The sequence below is a fragment of the Aptenodytes patagonicus genome, chromosome 21 (assembly GCF_965638725.1).
Source record: "Aptenodytes patagonicus chromosome 21, bAptPat1.pri.cur, whole genome shotgun sequence".
In the NCBI taxonomy this organism is placed as follows: Eukaryota; Metazoa; Chordata; class Aves; order Sphenisciformes; family Spheniscidae; genus Aptenodytes; species Aptenodytes patagonicus.
The window spans coordinates 8296761-8314162 of record NC_134969.1 but is presented as its reverse complement, the minus strand read 5'-3'; the positions used below and the strand labels follow the sequence as shown (position 1 = coordinate 8314162).

The 17402-nt window shown below is 50.0% G+C and overlaps 1 protein-coding gene across 5 annotated transcripts in view; it reads right to left on the bottom strand.

The window, feature by feature from the left end:
* LUZP1 (leucine zipper protein 1) overlaps window positions 1-17049 on the bottom strand; it is a 46388-nt gene extending 29339 nt beyond the window's left edge. The window contains exon 1 of one of the 5 annotated variants that reach the window (XM_076357089.1): window positions 16961-17049. The gene's annotated coding sequence lies outside the window, so the exon portion shown is untranslated. Of the gene's footprint in view, window positions 1-9188; window positions 9414-10411; window positions 10522-11254; window positions 11278-15686; window positions 15753-16960 lie in introns of those variants that run through there. The other 4 variants (XM_076357090.1, XM_076357093.1, XM_076357092.1 and 1 more) reach the window with 4 other exon arrangements.
* Window positions 17050-17402: the final 353 nt, after the last annotated feature.

The window sequence follows — 17402 nt, the reverse complement described above, 5'->3', positions numbered from 1 at the left end:
TTCCCTTTTTAAAAATGGGGGTTATGTTTCCCCTTTTCCAGTCACTGGGAACTTCACCGGACTGCCACGACTTCTCAAATACAATGGATAGTGGCTTAACAACTTCATCCGCCAGCTCCTTCAGGACCCACAGATGGATCTCATCGGGTCCCATGGACTTGTGTACCTCCAGGTGCCTTAGATGGTCTCAAAACTGATGTTCTTCCACAGTGGGCGGCTCTTCATTCTCCCAGTCCCCGCCTTTGCCTTCTGTGGCTTGGGCGGTGAGGCTCGAGCACTTGTCAGTGAAGACCGAGGCAAAAAAGTCATTGAGTACCTCTGCCTTCTCCGTATCCTGGGTAACAATGTCTCCCATTTCCTTCCGGAGAGGGCCCACATTTTCCCTTGTCTTCCTTTTATCCCCATAGGATAAATCCCCATTCTAAACCTATAGAAGCTTTTCTTGTTGCCCTTGACATCCCTGGCCAGATTTAATTCCATCAGGGCTTCAGCTTTCCTAACCTGATCCCCGGCTGCTCGGACAATTTCTCTGTATTCCTCCCAGGCTACCTGTCCTTGCTTCCACCCTCTGTAGGCTTCCTTTTTGTGTTTGACCTTGTCCAGGAGCTCCTTGTTCATCCATGCAGGCCTCCTGGCGTTTTTGCCAGACTTCCTCTTTGTTGGGATGCATCGCTCCTGAGCTTGCAGGAGGTGACTATTACCCAGCTTTCTTGGGCCCCTCTTCCCTCCAAGGCTTTCTCCCATGGCACTCTACCAAGCAGATCCCTGAAGAGGCCAAAGTCTGCTCTCCTCAAGTCCAGGGTAGTGAGCTTGCTGTGTGCCCTCCTCAGTGCCCTCAGGATCTTGAACTCCAACACTTCATGGTCACTGCAGCCCAGGCTGCCCTTGAGCTTCACATTCCCCACCAGCCCCTCCTTGTTGGTGAGAACAAGGTCCAGCGGAGCACCTCTCCTCGTTGGCTCCTCTACCACTTGGAGAAGGAAGTTATCATCGATGCATTCCAGGAACCTCCTGGATTGCTTATGCCCTGCCGTGTTGTCCCTCCAACAGATGTCGGGGTGCCTGAAGTCCCCCATGAGGACCAGGGCTTGTGAGTGTGAGGCTGCTCCTATCTGTCTATAGAGGGTCTCATCTGCTCTGTCTTCCTGGTCGAGTGGCCTGTAGCAGACACCCACCGTAATGGCACCTGTCCCTGCCCTCCCTTTAATCCTGACCCACAAGCTCTCGGTCGGCTCCTCATCCATCCCCAGGCAGAGCTCCAGGCACTCCAGCTGGTCACTGACATAGAGGGCGATGCCCCCTCCTCATCTCCCCTGCCTGTCCTTCCTAAAGAGCCTGTATCCCTCCATCCCAACACTCCAGTCATAGGAGCCATCCCACCACGTCTCCGTGATGCCAATAAGGTCGTAGCCCTGCAGGCGTGTGCACGTCTCTAACTCCTCTTGTTTATTCCCCATGCTACGTGCGTTTGCAGAGAGGCATTTAGGTTGGGCCCCCGATGAAGCTGTCTTACTGGCTGGAGTTCCTTTGTGCTGCTCTTCAGGCGCTCTCCTGCTGACCTGTGTTCCTTCTCCAGGCTCTGGGCATCTATTGCTGGCCCTGGCATCAAACTGGTAGGAGTGGGATAGATTGAGGTTCCCCTCCCCCGGCATCTCTAGTTTATATATTTAATACCAGCTCATTGTTCCACAGTGGTCAAAAATCAAGTCTAATACTATGAGTTACTAGGAAATAAGTACAGCACAAACAAAAGAAAACAATTCGCCACTGTGTCAACCCACGGTGTACCAGCATCTCCAAAGCTGTTTGCAATTCTGGTTCCATCTCAGCCTCTGCTGCCAACTAGAAAAGATATGCAACAAAGATGGTCCAAAGTATGATTTCTGCAGAGGAAATCACTGACAAACGAGGACTATTTAACCTGGAAAATGAAATGACTCAGGAGGAATATGACAGATCTATAAAATTATGAATAATTTGGAGAAGAGGGATATGATCAAATGTTCTCTGTCTCTGCAGTCAAAACAAACAAGGAGAGATGCTGCTCTTCATGACATGCAGATAAGCTGTTGGACTCTGCCATAGGATGCTGTGGATGCTAAAAGTTTCCATGGGTTTGGGGCAAACAGATAAAGTAACACCACAGATGTCTTCTGAGGGTTAGTAAATCCACAGAAGCCACATCCAGGTCTGTAAGTGCCTGTGCCACAAGGGGCCAGAGGCTGGGAGAGCACGCAGGAACTACTTACCGCAGGTTTTCCCCGTTTCTACTCTCTTCCCTAGGGCCCTGTTCTTAGCCACTGCAAAAATACTGGGCTAGATATACTTGTGGTCTGATCCAGGACAAATGTAATGGCCTTGGGTAGGAAAGTCGAGCCCAGCTTATAATCACAAAAGAAGGAAAAGGTCTGTCCTGCTAGATTTGCATCAGGAGCTGGGTGAAACAAGGATTATGGCAGAGATGGAAACCATGGATAGTGGCTCTTCATTGACAGGTCTCTGCCCTCTCTGGCAGGCTAGGCAAAGCAGCAGTTATGCTTTGCTTTATGACTTTGACCAGATATAAAAACCTTGGATCCCACATTGCAAAACAGTGTGGCTTAACAGTAAGGGTGAAGAATGAGTTCATCTCATCCACACATCGGCCTTCAGCACACTCCTGGAAGCTGGCAGAGCTACAAGGTGAAGCCAAAGCAAACCCAGCATCCAGGTCTGCTGGTAAATCCTCTGATCCGCAGGCCTCCTGGCGTTTTTGCCCGATTTTCTCTTTGTTGGGACACATCACTCCTGAGCTTGAAGGAGGTGAATATTACCCAGCTTTCTTGGGCCCCTCTTCCCTCCAGGGCTTTATCTCATGGTACTCTACCAATCAGATCCCTGATAAAGGAGACCAATCCTAGGTTAGGGAGGTTCTCATTTCTAAAACCAAGCTGAAGGCAGAGACTGAAGTATGAAGAACATAAGTTTGTGAAAATGGAGAAAGAACTGGGACATTCAAATTCAGAGCTGTGCTGGTAATTACTTTAACCCCTGTTAAACTGGGTAAGAGTCACACTGAATAGCTGAAGAAGCAGTAGATGTAAGGTATCCTGACTTTACTAAGGCTTTTGACACTGTCTCCCACGTGGATTCCCATAAGCAGAGTAGGGAAACACACGTCTAGATGAAACCACAAGGAGCCAGAAAGCCCAGGACTCTCTGAAACTGTCCCCTGATTCAGTGTGAAAATGAGAAGCCTTTTCAATAATAAAAAATAGAGATGGTAAGAACTCCTATGGGAGGTCAGACAAGGGTCTGTGTAGCCCACAATCTGTCTCTGAACATAGCCAGCAATGGTTGTTGGGGGAAGAATATAATAAATATGACAAACAGTGATCTTTCCTCTCTTATGTTTTCCTAGCACAACCCCTCCATTGGGTCTGTTGAGCAGTCTCATTAGCAGCGTGGGTAATGGAGTGGAAAGGAGACTGAGACAACGTAGAGATGCCACCAAGCTGAGAGCAACGGTGAGCCCAGAACAGAGAATAATTCCGACACACAGGAAAAATAGTACAGAACCCAAACCGAAACTCACCCCAGGCCAAGTCCTGCACCGCAGGCAAGTGAACCACCTAAACAGAGAATGGGTGGACTCACAGCAGAAAGCAAATACAGAGGTAAGAGCGAGCTTCCACAAACCTTCCACCTACCTACAAGGTCACCTTTTGTGAAAAAGGCAAGTCATGCTCCAGACACATTAAGAGAAGAGCTGTACACACAGCAGGTGAAGTAACTTTTCTGCTTTTCTGAGGACTTTGCGGCTTGAGACACAATACTGTCTTCAGGACTCAGATACAGGGCCACACTCTGGAGCACAAGGCCACATGAAGGCATCACCAAGGCATCACCATGTCACCTGATGACAGCAGGCAGCTCCATGCTGCACTGAAGATGCAACTGCAGTGCCGCACGGGGCTCAGAGGCACAGCTCTCCTCACAAGCCACCTGTGCTGCTCCTCGTTAGCTCACTCCCATGTCCCTCTCACAGCCCACCTGTATGCAGGGCTCAGCCATGCACGGCAGGGAGCACAACCTCAGCATCGAGTGCCCGGCTCGGCTGCAGTGCCACACCATCACGGGTAGTCAAGTGGCCGCTGAAAATCAAAGGTGAGCAGGGCAGCCCTTTGGCATCCCTCCCAGCTCTGGGAAATCCAACTGCCTGACCTCAAGGTCCTGCCCAGCCCTATCTTTGTACAGTTTGAGGAAAGAACCTGGCTTATCTCTCTGCTTAAACGGTCCACCTCCTTGGACAGTACCCGTGTCCCAAAATTTAGCCTTCTAAAGCTGTGCATTCGATTTAAAAGAGTCCAGACACCCTCCACAGATAAAAAAAAGAAAGTGGGCAGCACTGTCAGATAATTGTTCACCTGATCCCAGTTTGCTGCTTAAGGCTGGGTGGATGAATGGCCCCTTGGGAGCCTGCACTGTAATCCTGCTGACCAAAGAGAGCACTTACGGGCACACCTATATCAGTATGTGAACCTTGCTTAGGTCTGTCCTCTGCCCAAAGGCCAACTAGTATGGAATGAGCCCCCCTGCCCTATTAAACCCGCTTTGTCTCCAAATGGGAGAGCCCTTGCCTGTGCTAACTCCTGAGCCATCCCCAGGAGCTGTCTGGGAAGGTCCAGGCCAAGCCATGCCAAGAACGGTACAAACATAAAGCAGCACTGATGACGGTGATCCATGGCTCAGGATTGTCCTCTAGCACCCCTTAAGACTAGTAGGGAAAACCTTTTGGGAACAGCTTGGACAAATGGCCAACTTTTAGTTACATTTCGGGAGAGGCACCCTGTCCTCTCTGCACACCTTGCCCTGCACTTTCTTCCACTCCACACACAGAGGAACTCATTCTGAGCAGGCCCGTCAGGCACCACACAGACCCTCAGACTGACGGCATGGCAGAATAAGGAAGTAAAACGTGACCTGAATTAAAAATGATCATTCAGATTTAAATAAATGTCTAAATTTTAATTTTTCATTAATCTTTACTAATAGTCCTTTAACTCAATAACCCTCAGCAGACATCTAGGACTAATTACTCTGATAAAATTCAATATTCAAGCATAAATCCAGTTTTAACTGCGCTCTTGCAGGTCCACTTTATAAACCATCAGCACTGCCATCTACCCACTGAACAGAACAGCCCCTCCGCTAGAAAAAAACATGATCATCAAAATCCCCAAAATCAGTAAAAGTGTTACCCCAAGTCTCCAGAAAGTTGCTCTTGCTGGGGGGGATCCCTCTTCAGGGTACACTGCTGTTTCCCTTGGCTCGTCTGCGAGAAGCTTGCCCTGGCCTAGCTGACATCTGACACAGCTTCCCTGACGCAAATTCAACACTTGCCCTGCTTAGTGCAGATGCAGAAGATGAAATTGCTGCACCATTTTAGGACACTACACTGGGATGTATGGACAGCAGTGCTTCTGCAGGCATGATCAGCAGCCTGCCCTGCCCTGCGCTTACAGCCAAAACACACGGGGCTGAACGAAGGCTGCAATTAGTAGCAATTCAGACTTGTGGAAGAGCCCCCGAGGAAGCCAGGGAAGATTAATCAGGTGCCACTGCCGTTGCTCCCGGAGCAAACCAGGGTTTAGATTTGAACTGTAAGCTTCTAGTGGCAGGGCTGTGTCTTTACGGGAGCCTGCAGTGCACTGCGTGCATGCATGCTGGCAGTGGCAGGACTGCAGCAGCTCACATGCGTGCTGGAGCCCAGCAGCACCAGAAATGCTGTGTGAGACTGCAGCTTTTGGACAAGCATGTGTTAAGAGAGGGGAGAGACTAGCAGCATTCCTCAGCTCAGCTGGCTGGGGAACAGCACGGGTTAACACCACTGGCGTGGAGCCCAGGAGGAAGCGGTCAGCCATTTGAAATGCCTCTGGCATGAAGGCTGGCCGGCTTGGGTTACACCATGCAGCCCACCTGTAGGACTCCCCTGCACCGCAGTATCGTTGCCGGCTCAAGTGAACTTTTCAGCAGAGGGAGGAGACTGTCTCCTACCTGCTCCTTTTGCAATCCATGAAATCCACACTCTGCTTTAAAGCAAGACCTTGGGTGCTGTTACTAAACAGAGGCTCCATCGCCAACTCAGGGTCTCTTCCAGAGGTGCTCAGGGTGCTCTGTGGGGAGCAGCCAGCTGAGCCGAACAAGCCCCTCACGGGCTGGATCCAGCAGGACAGTGGGCAGGCAAGACAAGGCACGATGCACCAGCAGGAAGCCCTGCCACGGCGGATACCCCACCCACCGCACGCACTGACTCACAGACAGGCAGCAACGCAGCCAAAGCCTATGTGATTTCTCCCCGAAGTCATTTGAACGAGGGGGACCTCAGGTACAGCATTTCACAGTGACTTGCGCAGGTAAATGAAGGCTGGCTGGCTGGCTAACGAACTGCGAGTAATCTCTAAATCCTTCACAGCCTCCCAACACAAACTCTCAGGAACTCTGTCCCTTGGCTGTACCACAAATATTAATTGTGATCTTGGACTCCCTTATAATGACAGGCATTTTTTTTCCCCTGCAAGCTCCTACTCTGCAGCTTCAGAATATATCTTTTTTTGTTCACTGGCAAGTGCAAAGTCAAATGAAAGGAGGTATTCAGGAGCTTATGTCACTCTCTTAAATGTGTTTTATTCAATGAAGACAGCTGGGTGGATTGGAAGACTCTAACAGGAGTCTTTTGTGTTCAATTTATTGCTGAAAATACCCTCAGGTAACAAAAAAGTAAATAAAATAACTTTTACAAATAGACCACAGCCTGGATCTTTTAAAGAATACATTGCCTTTGTGAGAGCACACTTGCAGCTGTGGGGACTTAAACACATTAACCTCAAAATTAATGCTCCATGGACAATGGGGAGGCTCTGAGGCAAGCTGCCAGGATGGTGTTACAACACCGTGCAGTCGTGCTATTGAAAACAGCCCACCCAAAACCCTTGATGAATTTATGGACAGAATATTTTCACCTGCAGGCTGAGTGTCTCAAAAGGACAATGGGCGTTTCACACACGGGACATACAGCATTGCACCAGAAGCTGGGCAAATGGCCCAAAAAGGTGAGCGTGTCTCACTGCACTGGCAGGTAGAGACCAGCCATGTGCACTGCGCCACAGACCCTGCTCTGGGCTAAGAGCTGCAAGGGAAGACTTGATGCTCTCCACAAGTCGGAGGTCCAAGGTCTGGTGACTGGCCGGGAGATTCAGCAGCCACTGTTGGGATTCTCCTTAATGCAGAAAGAGATGGCAGAGGGATACCTGGCCTCTGCTCCCTCTTCCCAGAAACGGGCCGGAGTTATTCCCCATTCACCTGCATAAAGTGACTCCTTTGACTAGGGTGAGCACTGACACAGCAGAAGAATAGCCATAACTTCCCAGGGAGAAGATCATCCAGAGTATCCAGCTGCCTCCTTCAGTATACAGCTGAGAAGCTGCTTGGGGTCAGAGGTGTGGGACAGGATTTCCAGTAGAAAGGTGCTGAGCAGTACTTCTCCTACAGACAGGGCTGAATTCATCACCAACTTCAAAGTTCATCCAGCTCCTACCAGCCTCTTGTCCATAGGGCACTAAAGGGTTAAAGATGCCAACTAACTCATGACTATCATGGGAAAACTTTGTTCCAAATTCTCAGTTTCATGCTGCTAGAAAACCAACAACCTTGAAATACCCTGTATTAACAAGAAAGAGGCAGTTTACTGGGCAGCCTGCATTTGCTTTTAAGTCCGCTGGTATCTAATGGACAATAGGTACTCTGGACAGAAGACAGACAAATTCTATTGCTCTTGAAGCACACTTATTCCTGCAAGCATTACACAAGATGCTAATGAGGAAATCTGCAGGCTTAATGCCAAGCATTAATTTATCTGAATCCCATCCTAAATGAAGATCAGAGCCAAGAGGGCATATGCTTTTCTTACAGCACATTTAAGAAGTGCAGAGTGAAAAATTGGGCGTAAGTCACAAATGGCAGCAGAGGGTCTCCTTCCAGCACTTTTCAAGGGCATGGCTGACTAACCTCGCTCCCTTGCATTGTTATTTATGTGTCCTTTTTCCCCTTGTACTCCTTGGACTGAAGGAAGGAAGGATGTTTCACAGGAAGGAAGGACTGGCTTGGCTGTACCAAGACGGGACCACACCGCTTCCCCCATCAGGCTGTTCCTTTCTACAGAAGAGGGAACAAGTGGGAAATCCACATTCTCTGTCTCATCTTGGTTGCCAGTAAGGGGATGAAGTTAACCCCAAGTGTCACAGAACGTAGTCCAGCTCCTACTCCAAACAGGGTTAGTGTCAAAAGCTGGAGCAGGTTGCTCAGGACTGCATCAAGTTGTGAAAAACTCCAAGATCAGAGATGCCACAACCCCTGGGTCCCTGTTGCCGTGTCAGACCAATCTCGTGGTGAAAATTATTTTCCTTTACGTCCAGTCAGAATTTACCATGTTGCAACTTCCTGCACCTGGGTCAGGGCAATCCCCAGCATCAGTACAGACAGGAGGATGAATAGATTGAAAGCAGCCCTGCAGAGAAGGACTTGGGGGTACTGGTGGACAAAAAATTGGACATGAGCCAGCAACGTGCGCTTGCAGCCCAGAAAGCCAACCGTATCCTGGGCTGCATCACAAGAAGCGTGGCCAGCAGGTGGAGGGAGGTGATTCTGCCCCTCTACTCCGCTCTGGTGAGACCCCACCTGGAGCACTGCATCCAGCTCTGGAGTCCCCAGAACGACTAGAGCAGGTCCATAGGAGGTCACAAAAATGATCCGAGGGCTGGAACACCTCTCTTGTGAAGAAAGGCTGTGAGAGTTGGGGTTGTTCAGCCTGGAGAAGAGAAGACTCTGGGGAGACCTTGTCATAGCCTTTCAATATATAAAGGGGGTTTATAAGAAAGACAGAGAGACACTTTTTACCATGGCCTGTAGTGACAGGACAAGGGGCAATGGTTTCAAACCGAAAGAGGGTAGGTTTAGGTTAGACATAAGGAAGAATTTTTTTTACGATGAGGGTGGTGAGACACTGGAACAGGTTGCCCAGAGAAGTTGTGGATGCCCCATCATTGGAAGTGTTCAAGGTCAGGCTGGACAGGGCTTTGAGCAACCTGATCTAGTGATGAAAGATCCACCCGACTCTCATGACACTTCAGTACTAAGCAAAAGAGAACAACCTTCTCCCTTGACCTGCAGCCCCACATGCAGTCACCGTCATGCTGCCGATGCTTTGCTGACCCTGTCCAGCTTGTTGCTGTCAGACCTGCTTTTGGAGAGGAGAGGTGCTCTGTGTACCCCACCAGCTCACACACAGCACAGCTGGGCTCCAAGGCAAGGACTCTGCTGATACTCCCAGACATATGCTCCGGCAGTCACAGCAGTCACTGGAGGCACACAGGGCAGAGATCTCTAAAAAAAGAAGAAAGGAAGAAAAAAAGAGGGTGGGGGAGGGGAAAGAGCCCTGATCTGCAAATCAGCTCAAAATGTAGGCAGCAGAGGAAAAAGTGAATGGAGATGATCTGTGGGTAAGGGCTTGGGAGCACGTTTCTGTTATAAGACAGTAAGGGAAAGAAAGCTAGAGAATGGGTCTTGCCACTACTGCTGCTTGGGGGAGATGCAGGGAAGGTGACCCAGGCTCAAGGAGTGTTGCATGGCAATCAAGGTGGCACACAGCAATCAAGGCAGTCAACAGAGCACAACTGTTTTTCTGCACTCAGCATTTGCTGGTTTACTCTGCCTGTGCCTAAAGCCAGCCTCATATCTGTAACTATTTAACACTCTGCTATCAGGAGCTCATTTGCTGTCTACGCTCTGCAGAGACTAAGCACCCAAAAGGCACCCCCCATCTTCCAATCACCACAGGAAAACGGTCCCCCTGCCTCCACAGCAGGTTATAGCATTGCTCCCACATTCACCTTCAAACACACAGTTTCATAGCTTTCCTAAAACACTGATGATACTCGCTCTCCCCTTCACAGTACCTCTGTGACAGTTTGTTTCAGACAAAAAGAAATGCCCTATTCCAAACTGTGCTTCTTGTTGCTACACTCTGCCCAATGCAAAAAGTTACCTGAAGGGAACATCCAAAGAATTTAAGAGCATATGCAGGCAGTTTATAATATACTACAGCCAAATCTCACACAGAAACATCAACACCCACATGTCACAGAGGATACCTTTATGCTAAGACATTAATCACACTCAACAACACTAAAAACAATCCTAAACAGTAGCTATACAGAATGGTATACAAACAATGGAGTGAGAAGCTTCATTAGGATTTCTCGACTGCTCCAAGTTCAAATTCTCACCACAATGCAGTACTAACAGTTATTTATTATCACACAGGAATTATTGTTCTCCAGTAAAAACAGACATATTTCCAAATGATTCACACTACCTGAGGAATTAATGTTTTTTCAGCTCTGTTCCAGATCCTAGGTCAGGAATCTCCTTTCTATTCTGGTAAATTCCACTAAGATATCACATGTAACAACAAGTTCTTGAAGCAGTTTCATCAGATTTTCCCTTTAAGGTAACCCACTGCACTCCCACGTGAGGCACAGGCACCTCAAAGGCACAAGCAGCTGAAAGTGCTGCAGTGGAATCAGATGATCAGCGCAAGCTTGGAGCCTCTGCAGCCTCCTTTCAGCTTTGGAAACACATCCTGCGATTTTCAAACCAACCCAATGGGGAAGCCACAAGCCAGTGCTGTAGCTTAAAACCCTAATAATGCACATAAAAGCAACTTATATAAAAGCAATTTTGAGAATGAACGTGAAAACAAAGTCTGACAGATTCTGCTGCAACACGTAACGAGGGTGCAGCACTGCAGCAAAATCTGTCACTCCCAGCTGTACGACGCCGTGCTGCATGCAGCACGGTGTGGCAAAGCTGACGACACCAGGAAGCAGAGAGCTACGCTGTCAGGAGCCCACACTGCACAGCCTTGAGCTGTTTTACCTTTCTGCAAGCGTCTGGATTGCATGCGACAACAGAGGAAAATGTGAAAAGTAAACATTCAAGGTAAAGAGAAACATGCTTGAGCTAATTAAAGAGTTGCCTGAGCTTATGTTCATCATAATCAGTCATGTAGAAAGGCACATTTTCAGCTTAGGATGAAGCTACCACTTTAGAGGTCAATTAGAACACTGCAACACATATATGAGAAGTACGGACACAGGTCTGACCACGTCACACAACAACGTGCTCGCTCTTTTGCCCCTACTCCATCTTTTCCTACCGTGGCACTTGCAATTCCGATGCACTGTTCTTGCTGTCGCCAGCTTCTGCACCTTTGGAGTAGGTGCGAGCAGCTGATGGGATGACCCTGCTACATGTTGCCCGCTGGCTCCCAGAGTGGGAGAGGTGCTGTCCTGCAGCAAAGGTAGCGTGCCACCAGAAAGCACATTCCTCAGCTGCCCAGCAGGGCTGCTATGCCGTGATGCAGTCAGGCAGCCCTCTCACATCACCTGCCTACAGAAGCAGATGCTTTTCTCTCCTACTGTGCAGCCTGACACATGAGCCCCAAGCTTCAGGGGTTTTGTAATATTAACCACGAAAGCCGATTCCTACCAGGGCTAAGAAAGCCACAGTTCTCATCTCCTCCTGCTGTTCTGCTTTTTCAGAGGCATGCAGTGCACACTCAAGGATGCATGTCTGGTCTTGGCCACAACGTTGTTTGCAGGGTGTCTGAATGAAATCTGTCCTGCTACTTCTGAGCCAAACGATCACAAATCCAAACAAGGAACATGGGTTTTCATGGCAAAAAATCTTATTTATATTCACCAATGCCCCCCCAACCATAAAGTTTGCAATTTGAAATCGCAAACCTCAAAAATGGCTAAGTTAATGAGTTAATTTGATACTAAGTGAGGTTTGATACTATGGCCTGGGCTGTACAGTAGGTCAAACTATGACTTAATCTATGACTTAAAAACCAATTAGCTAAGTAATTTCAGAACTATAAATGTTTACATGCAGGGGCTAGTCCGCGCAGTACTGATTAAAATAGTTAAAGCCTACACTTTCCCCTTCGTGACTGGAAGGGGCAAAACCACCACACATTCCTCCCAAACCAGGGAAGATGGCGAGGGGGTGATGAGGAAGCACCCGCACTTGGCAGTGCAAGTCCCCCCCTGCTTCATCCTGGAGCACCCAGAAGCCCACCTGTGAGAAGTGGGATCTGCCTACGGAGCTGGGCCAGCCCACCTGCGCCTGCCGCCAAGGGAGGATGATAGCTGGCACCGAGCATGGCTGGGTTGTGAACAACCAGTTCCCCAAGAGCCAGGGCAGCACAGGGGATGAGGCAGTTCAGGATGGCTGGTGTTACGCTGCAGCAGGCCAAGGAGCAGCAATACAGAAGTTTCCAGCTCACACAAAGTATTTACACACGCAAGACCAGTGCATTTTGGTGGCCCAAGTTCAATACAGCTGATCAGACCCCAGATGATATGGCTCAGAAGTTACTTTGAGAAGAAGATATTTGAGGTTTGCCCAATCCAGTGAAGCTCTGACAAACAGGGCCAAAATTGTTGGGACTTAATAAATACAGGAACTTTTCCACTGAAGTCCTCTAAACATGGCGTCTGTACTCCTCCTGCCCAAACCTGGGCAGCGCTTTGTGCAAGCAGGAACTTTGCAAAGGCAGCATGTCCAAAGTCACCACAAAAGCAAGGTGGTGGCAGAGATACAAAACACAGGCGGTGATGCTTAATATGTTCAGGGGATGCTATCACTGCACAAGTGACCTCACAGACTTTGGACCAGATCCTCAGACTGAAGTTTTACAGTCATTTTTAGGTGGCCCTGCACTGCACCTGCCTGCCCACTTGTAGCCCCGTGCTCCCCTCTCGTGGCCAGAAAAAAGCAACCCTGCAGCCAGGCTGGGGATCAAGGCAGGGTTAAAGGGGGTCGGGGGGAGGCTGATGGTTAATTTTCACCCAGATCAGCTCCCTCCACATGGCTGCACAGAGTTTGCATCGGCTGGGGTAGGGCTAGAAAGGGCACCTGGAGGAGAAAGCAGCCGGGATGAGGGAAAAGGCAAACCCAGTTACAGTGCCCACCTGTACTGACATAGTGCTTTCCCAAAACCGTGACTGGAAAGGATGTGAAAATCCCCGTCTCTCCTCCAAGTTGACAGAGTTGCAGCAGCAAGCAGCAGCTCTCATCTGCCCACTGTCACACAGAAAAAAACTTATCAGCTGATGTTTCCTTACACTTTATAGCTGTGTATTTTGGCAACTTTGTTCCTAAGCGAATAAATCATCCATTTCGTTCCTGGGGCTATTGGTGTGGATCCTAACGGGTTCCACCATCAGCAGAGCTTATCCAGCTCTCATGGCAAAAGGCTGCATAGCAGACTGATTGCTAAATATAACATTAAAATTCATATTTTCTAAACACCATCTCTCCTTTCAGCCCTTCACTGTAACAGTGCATTCACCTTTCTGGATTATGTTTCTATGAGAATCTCTAACGTTCAGAAATGCAAACATTAAATTTGCTGCACAACCACTGCAAGAAAGCACCGAAATAGTCTCAGCTCTGTTTTACAGAGAAGGAAACAGAAACTGCCTGTGCATGGTGTTTATGCTCCTATGCATACTGCCGGTGCACTTAGGTAAGGCTGCTTGTTGCACCTGCATATCTTACTCCACCCTGGCGAGGGTTAAAGAACACAGGGCTGAACTGTGCCTTACAGCCCCTTATCTGCAGAGATCAGGGTCTCCAAAGGGGAACATCACTGCCAAAACCTACAAAGACAAAGCCAGAGACACAAAAAGATTAAGGCCTAAACTGCCACATTTTGGTGGCTGACATCCAATGCCACACTTCACATTTGATCGTCTCAAAAAGCACTCTGATTTTCAGGCTGCCCAATCAACTCAAACCCCACTGACTCCGTGGGAACGACATGCCCGCAGTGCCTTCTCAGAGTCAGGGTGGTTATGAAGGCTCCTAAATCTGGACAATTAAATGCAAATGGTTTGTGAGTTTTCCACCAAACTGATTCTGTCACCAGCTCTAAACCCTCAAATCCAGAGAGATGTGACTGTCCACAGTGTCTGCAGTGGGTGGCCGCAGTCACCACCAGGGGAAGTCTGCCTTCCCCTGTTACCCTGGCAAACAGCTGAGCTTGGACAGGGAGGTGAATCCCACCTTTGGTGACTACGGAAAGAGGAGATCAAATTAAAGGACTCAAAGCCCTCCAAAGATGCAGCTGCCCTAAAGCAGAGGGATTAACAGTATGGAAGGATGAAGCAGACCACCAGCACCAGGGATGCAGAAGTGCTGACAAGCAACACTTGCCCATTGGCTGTCACCAAGTATTTGAAAACACTCTTTCTACTTCACATGTGCAGATCCAAACATTAGCCAAGGCTAATGTTGGCTGTACAACAGCCCTTAGACTTATGAAGACGTAACTAACAAAGCCATAACCACCACAACTAGTGCTCTCCCTTCCAATACGTTTTGAGAGTTCCTATGGCCTGCATTGCACTAGTTGCATTGCAAAACACATTACTGCTACTAATCATCACCATCATGTGAATCTTCCAATCCAAATGGCCTCCTAAAAAGATTATTTGCTTCATTTTAGTGTAACAATTGTATCAAAATTGTCCTATTTTGTCATTTGGCTCAGTCACACCAGCCACACTTCCTGAAAAGGTTCCATGAGGAAGGAGGCACATATGATCTTGTTCCTCACTGACCGCAGCCCTCGGTGGGAAGGAAAGGTTTCGCAGAGGATGAGCACAACCTCAGAGTGTGTACAATACTATGGTAAGGTCATGCTCAAAGATGTAATCACCAACCCATTTTAACAAACAAAATAACGTGGTCTAAATTGTAAGGCATACCAGGCTTTTAAACATTACCATTTCTGGTAATAGCCACATTTGAGAGTACTCTTTTTTAACAAGAGCTATTTTTGTCTACACTTCCTAATGCACGTTAAGTAAATAAATCCAGTAACTTATTCTCAGTTGGGCCAAATTTTCAGAGCACAGAGAAAGCCAAAGGGCTAGCAAAGAGCCCACTTTGCCGTAACTTATTTTGACTTCCTAGAAAGTAGAAATTGGTCAGATTGCCCTACACTGGAGTGAAGGAACTTTACCATTTATAGGATTACGGGGAAGCTGAGGCTGAAGGGCTGCTCAGACCAGAATAGAGGCATAGGGGTTAGTTAACGGGGACCTGCCTGCTCTTGAATTGCTCCGTTCTCCCACACACCCTTACCCCAGATTCACTCCTGCCCGTAGGAACTTTCAGCCACACGTCCAAAAGAAACACAGCAACCAGCTCTCCACGTCCTTCTCCTCCCCGCAGTGCCTGGCCTGGTACAGAGGGATGGCTGCCCCGACTGCCAGGGCGCAATCCCGGCGAGAGGTCCCCAAGCCCAGGAGGGGTCCTGCACCCCAGCTCCCCGCACGACCATCACTCCCTCAGGCTTCTCAGAGCCCCAGGGTGGGGGGGTCAGTCTGGCAGGCAGCACCAACCGTTTTCTGCCGTCCTAACTGCCACAGAGCCGACACAATGGGGGAATTATGCTTCTGCGAGTGCCACGGACTCGAAACGGCCACGGTGCACGCTGCCCCTGCCGAAACGCAACGGCTGGCCATGGGCTGCATTAACTGACCAGAGCACATAGCTGTTGGTTTTGTACTCACACAGAGAGCAGAAGCACTGAGGAACACTGTCCCTCCTCACTATCCAGCAGGCCAGGAGACACGTATCTCTGCCAAGAGACTGTAGGCATGTGGTAAGTAACTGCATTTTTTCCCTAAACTCTAAATGCCTGCGACTACTCCAGAGTTGTAAAAATACTTCCCCCTTTCACTGTCATCACTGTGTGGTACTGCTCGGAGAGGCGCTCGCCCACCCAGGCGGCTCTCAGCTAGAGACTTGATAAGAAACAACCCCAACGCACGCTGCAATGACTAGCACTCTTTCCCATGACTTTTGTGGAAGATTTTAACAGAATTTATGCACCAATTAAAATCTAATCCCACTGCGCCTAACTCAAATGTGCTGATTAGTTGGGATGGTCATTTTAACTTGTGTTTAGTTAGTTTAAAGGTTTCAGATGTAGCATTAGAAGAAAAAAAATGCAGATTTGCAATGAAAGCGCGGTCATCAAGGACAACCACCAAACGTCTGCTATTCCACTTGCTTTGCATACCAGCACGTGGGACACCTGGCAAAGCCGAATATGGTACTTTTAAGAAATTTTATGAAGAGAAAAAGAAAGGTTTTGCGACACTCTATCAATGAATTCCCTCATGACGGGGGAGCAAAGAAGGGTAAAGTGATTAACAAAGGCAGAGCATTGGAGAAGCTCACCTATAAAAAGGAGAACTTTATTAATTATACAACAAATGTGTGGTGGGCTGAGGAAAGAAGGGGGAATTCAGAAAAAATAAGCAACAGGAAAGGGAGTATGTAGCTGCAGCAAGGAAAAAAAAAATGGTTATTCACAGAAATCCTATGCTTTGAGCGCCCGGACACCTCCAAAGTCTCAACTACGCCAAAACCCAACGATGCACACCGACGGGTTCAAGACCTTCCCTGAAGGCAGCTCGCAGCAGCCCCTGAGGGACCGTGCCCTTCCCGGGCGGGGACCGGGCGCTGGCGGGGCCGCTCTCCGGTCAGGAAAGCGGCTGTTCCGGTCACGTCGGAAGGAGCCCGACGGCGGCTCCATTTCCGAGCGGGAGCCGAGGCCCCGGCGGGCGCCGCAGGGCCGGGTCGCCCGCGGTGTGGCGGCGGCGGGGTCCCCGCCGCCGCCACACCGCGGGCGACCCGGCCCTGCGGCGCCCGCCCGGGCAGGGAAGGCGGTCTGCCGTCCGCGGAAACAAAGCGGATGCCTCAAATTCCTCCCCGCCCCGCCGGTCTGGCGGGACTGCGGCACCCCCCGCCCGAACCCTCGTCGCCCACCTCCGCCTACCTGGGAAGCGGGAGCGGCCGGGCCTCCCTCCCGCCCGCGGCGCGCTCTGGCCGGCGGGACAGCCCGGGCTTGGGCAGCCGCAGCCCGCGGGGGGCTCCGGGCTCGGACGGCGGGTGCGGGCGCTGACAATGAGGGGAGGGACGCGGTACCGGGCGGTGCTTGACGTCAACGGGAGCGGGGCGGGGGCTGCCGGGCCCGGCCCGGACGCGGTGCAGCTCCGCGGCGCCCTCCCCCGGCTTTGGGAGAGGGCGGTGAGGGAGCGTCGGCCATTTTGGGGGGGACCGGGCCGGGCCGCGCTCGGCGGGCGCGGGAGGCTAACCTTGTGTTAGCGCCGAGGGGCTGATGCCTGCTGAAGGGCCCCAGGAGGGAAACGGGGAGGCCGGGGAGGGGGCGAGCAGCTCGCCGGGGGTGGGTGTCGTGGGACGGCGGCAGGACGGAGCGC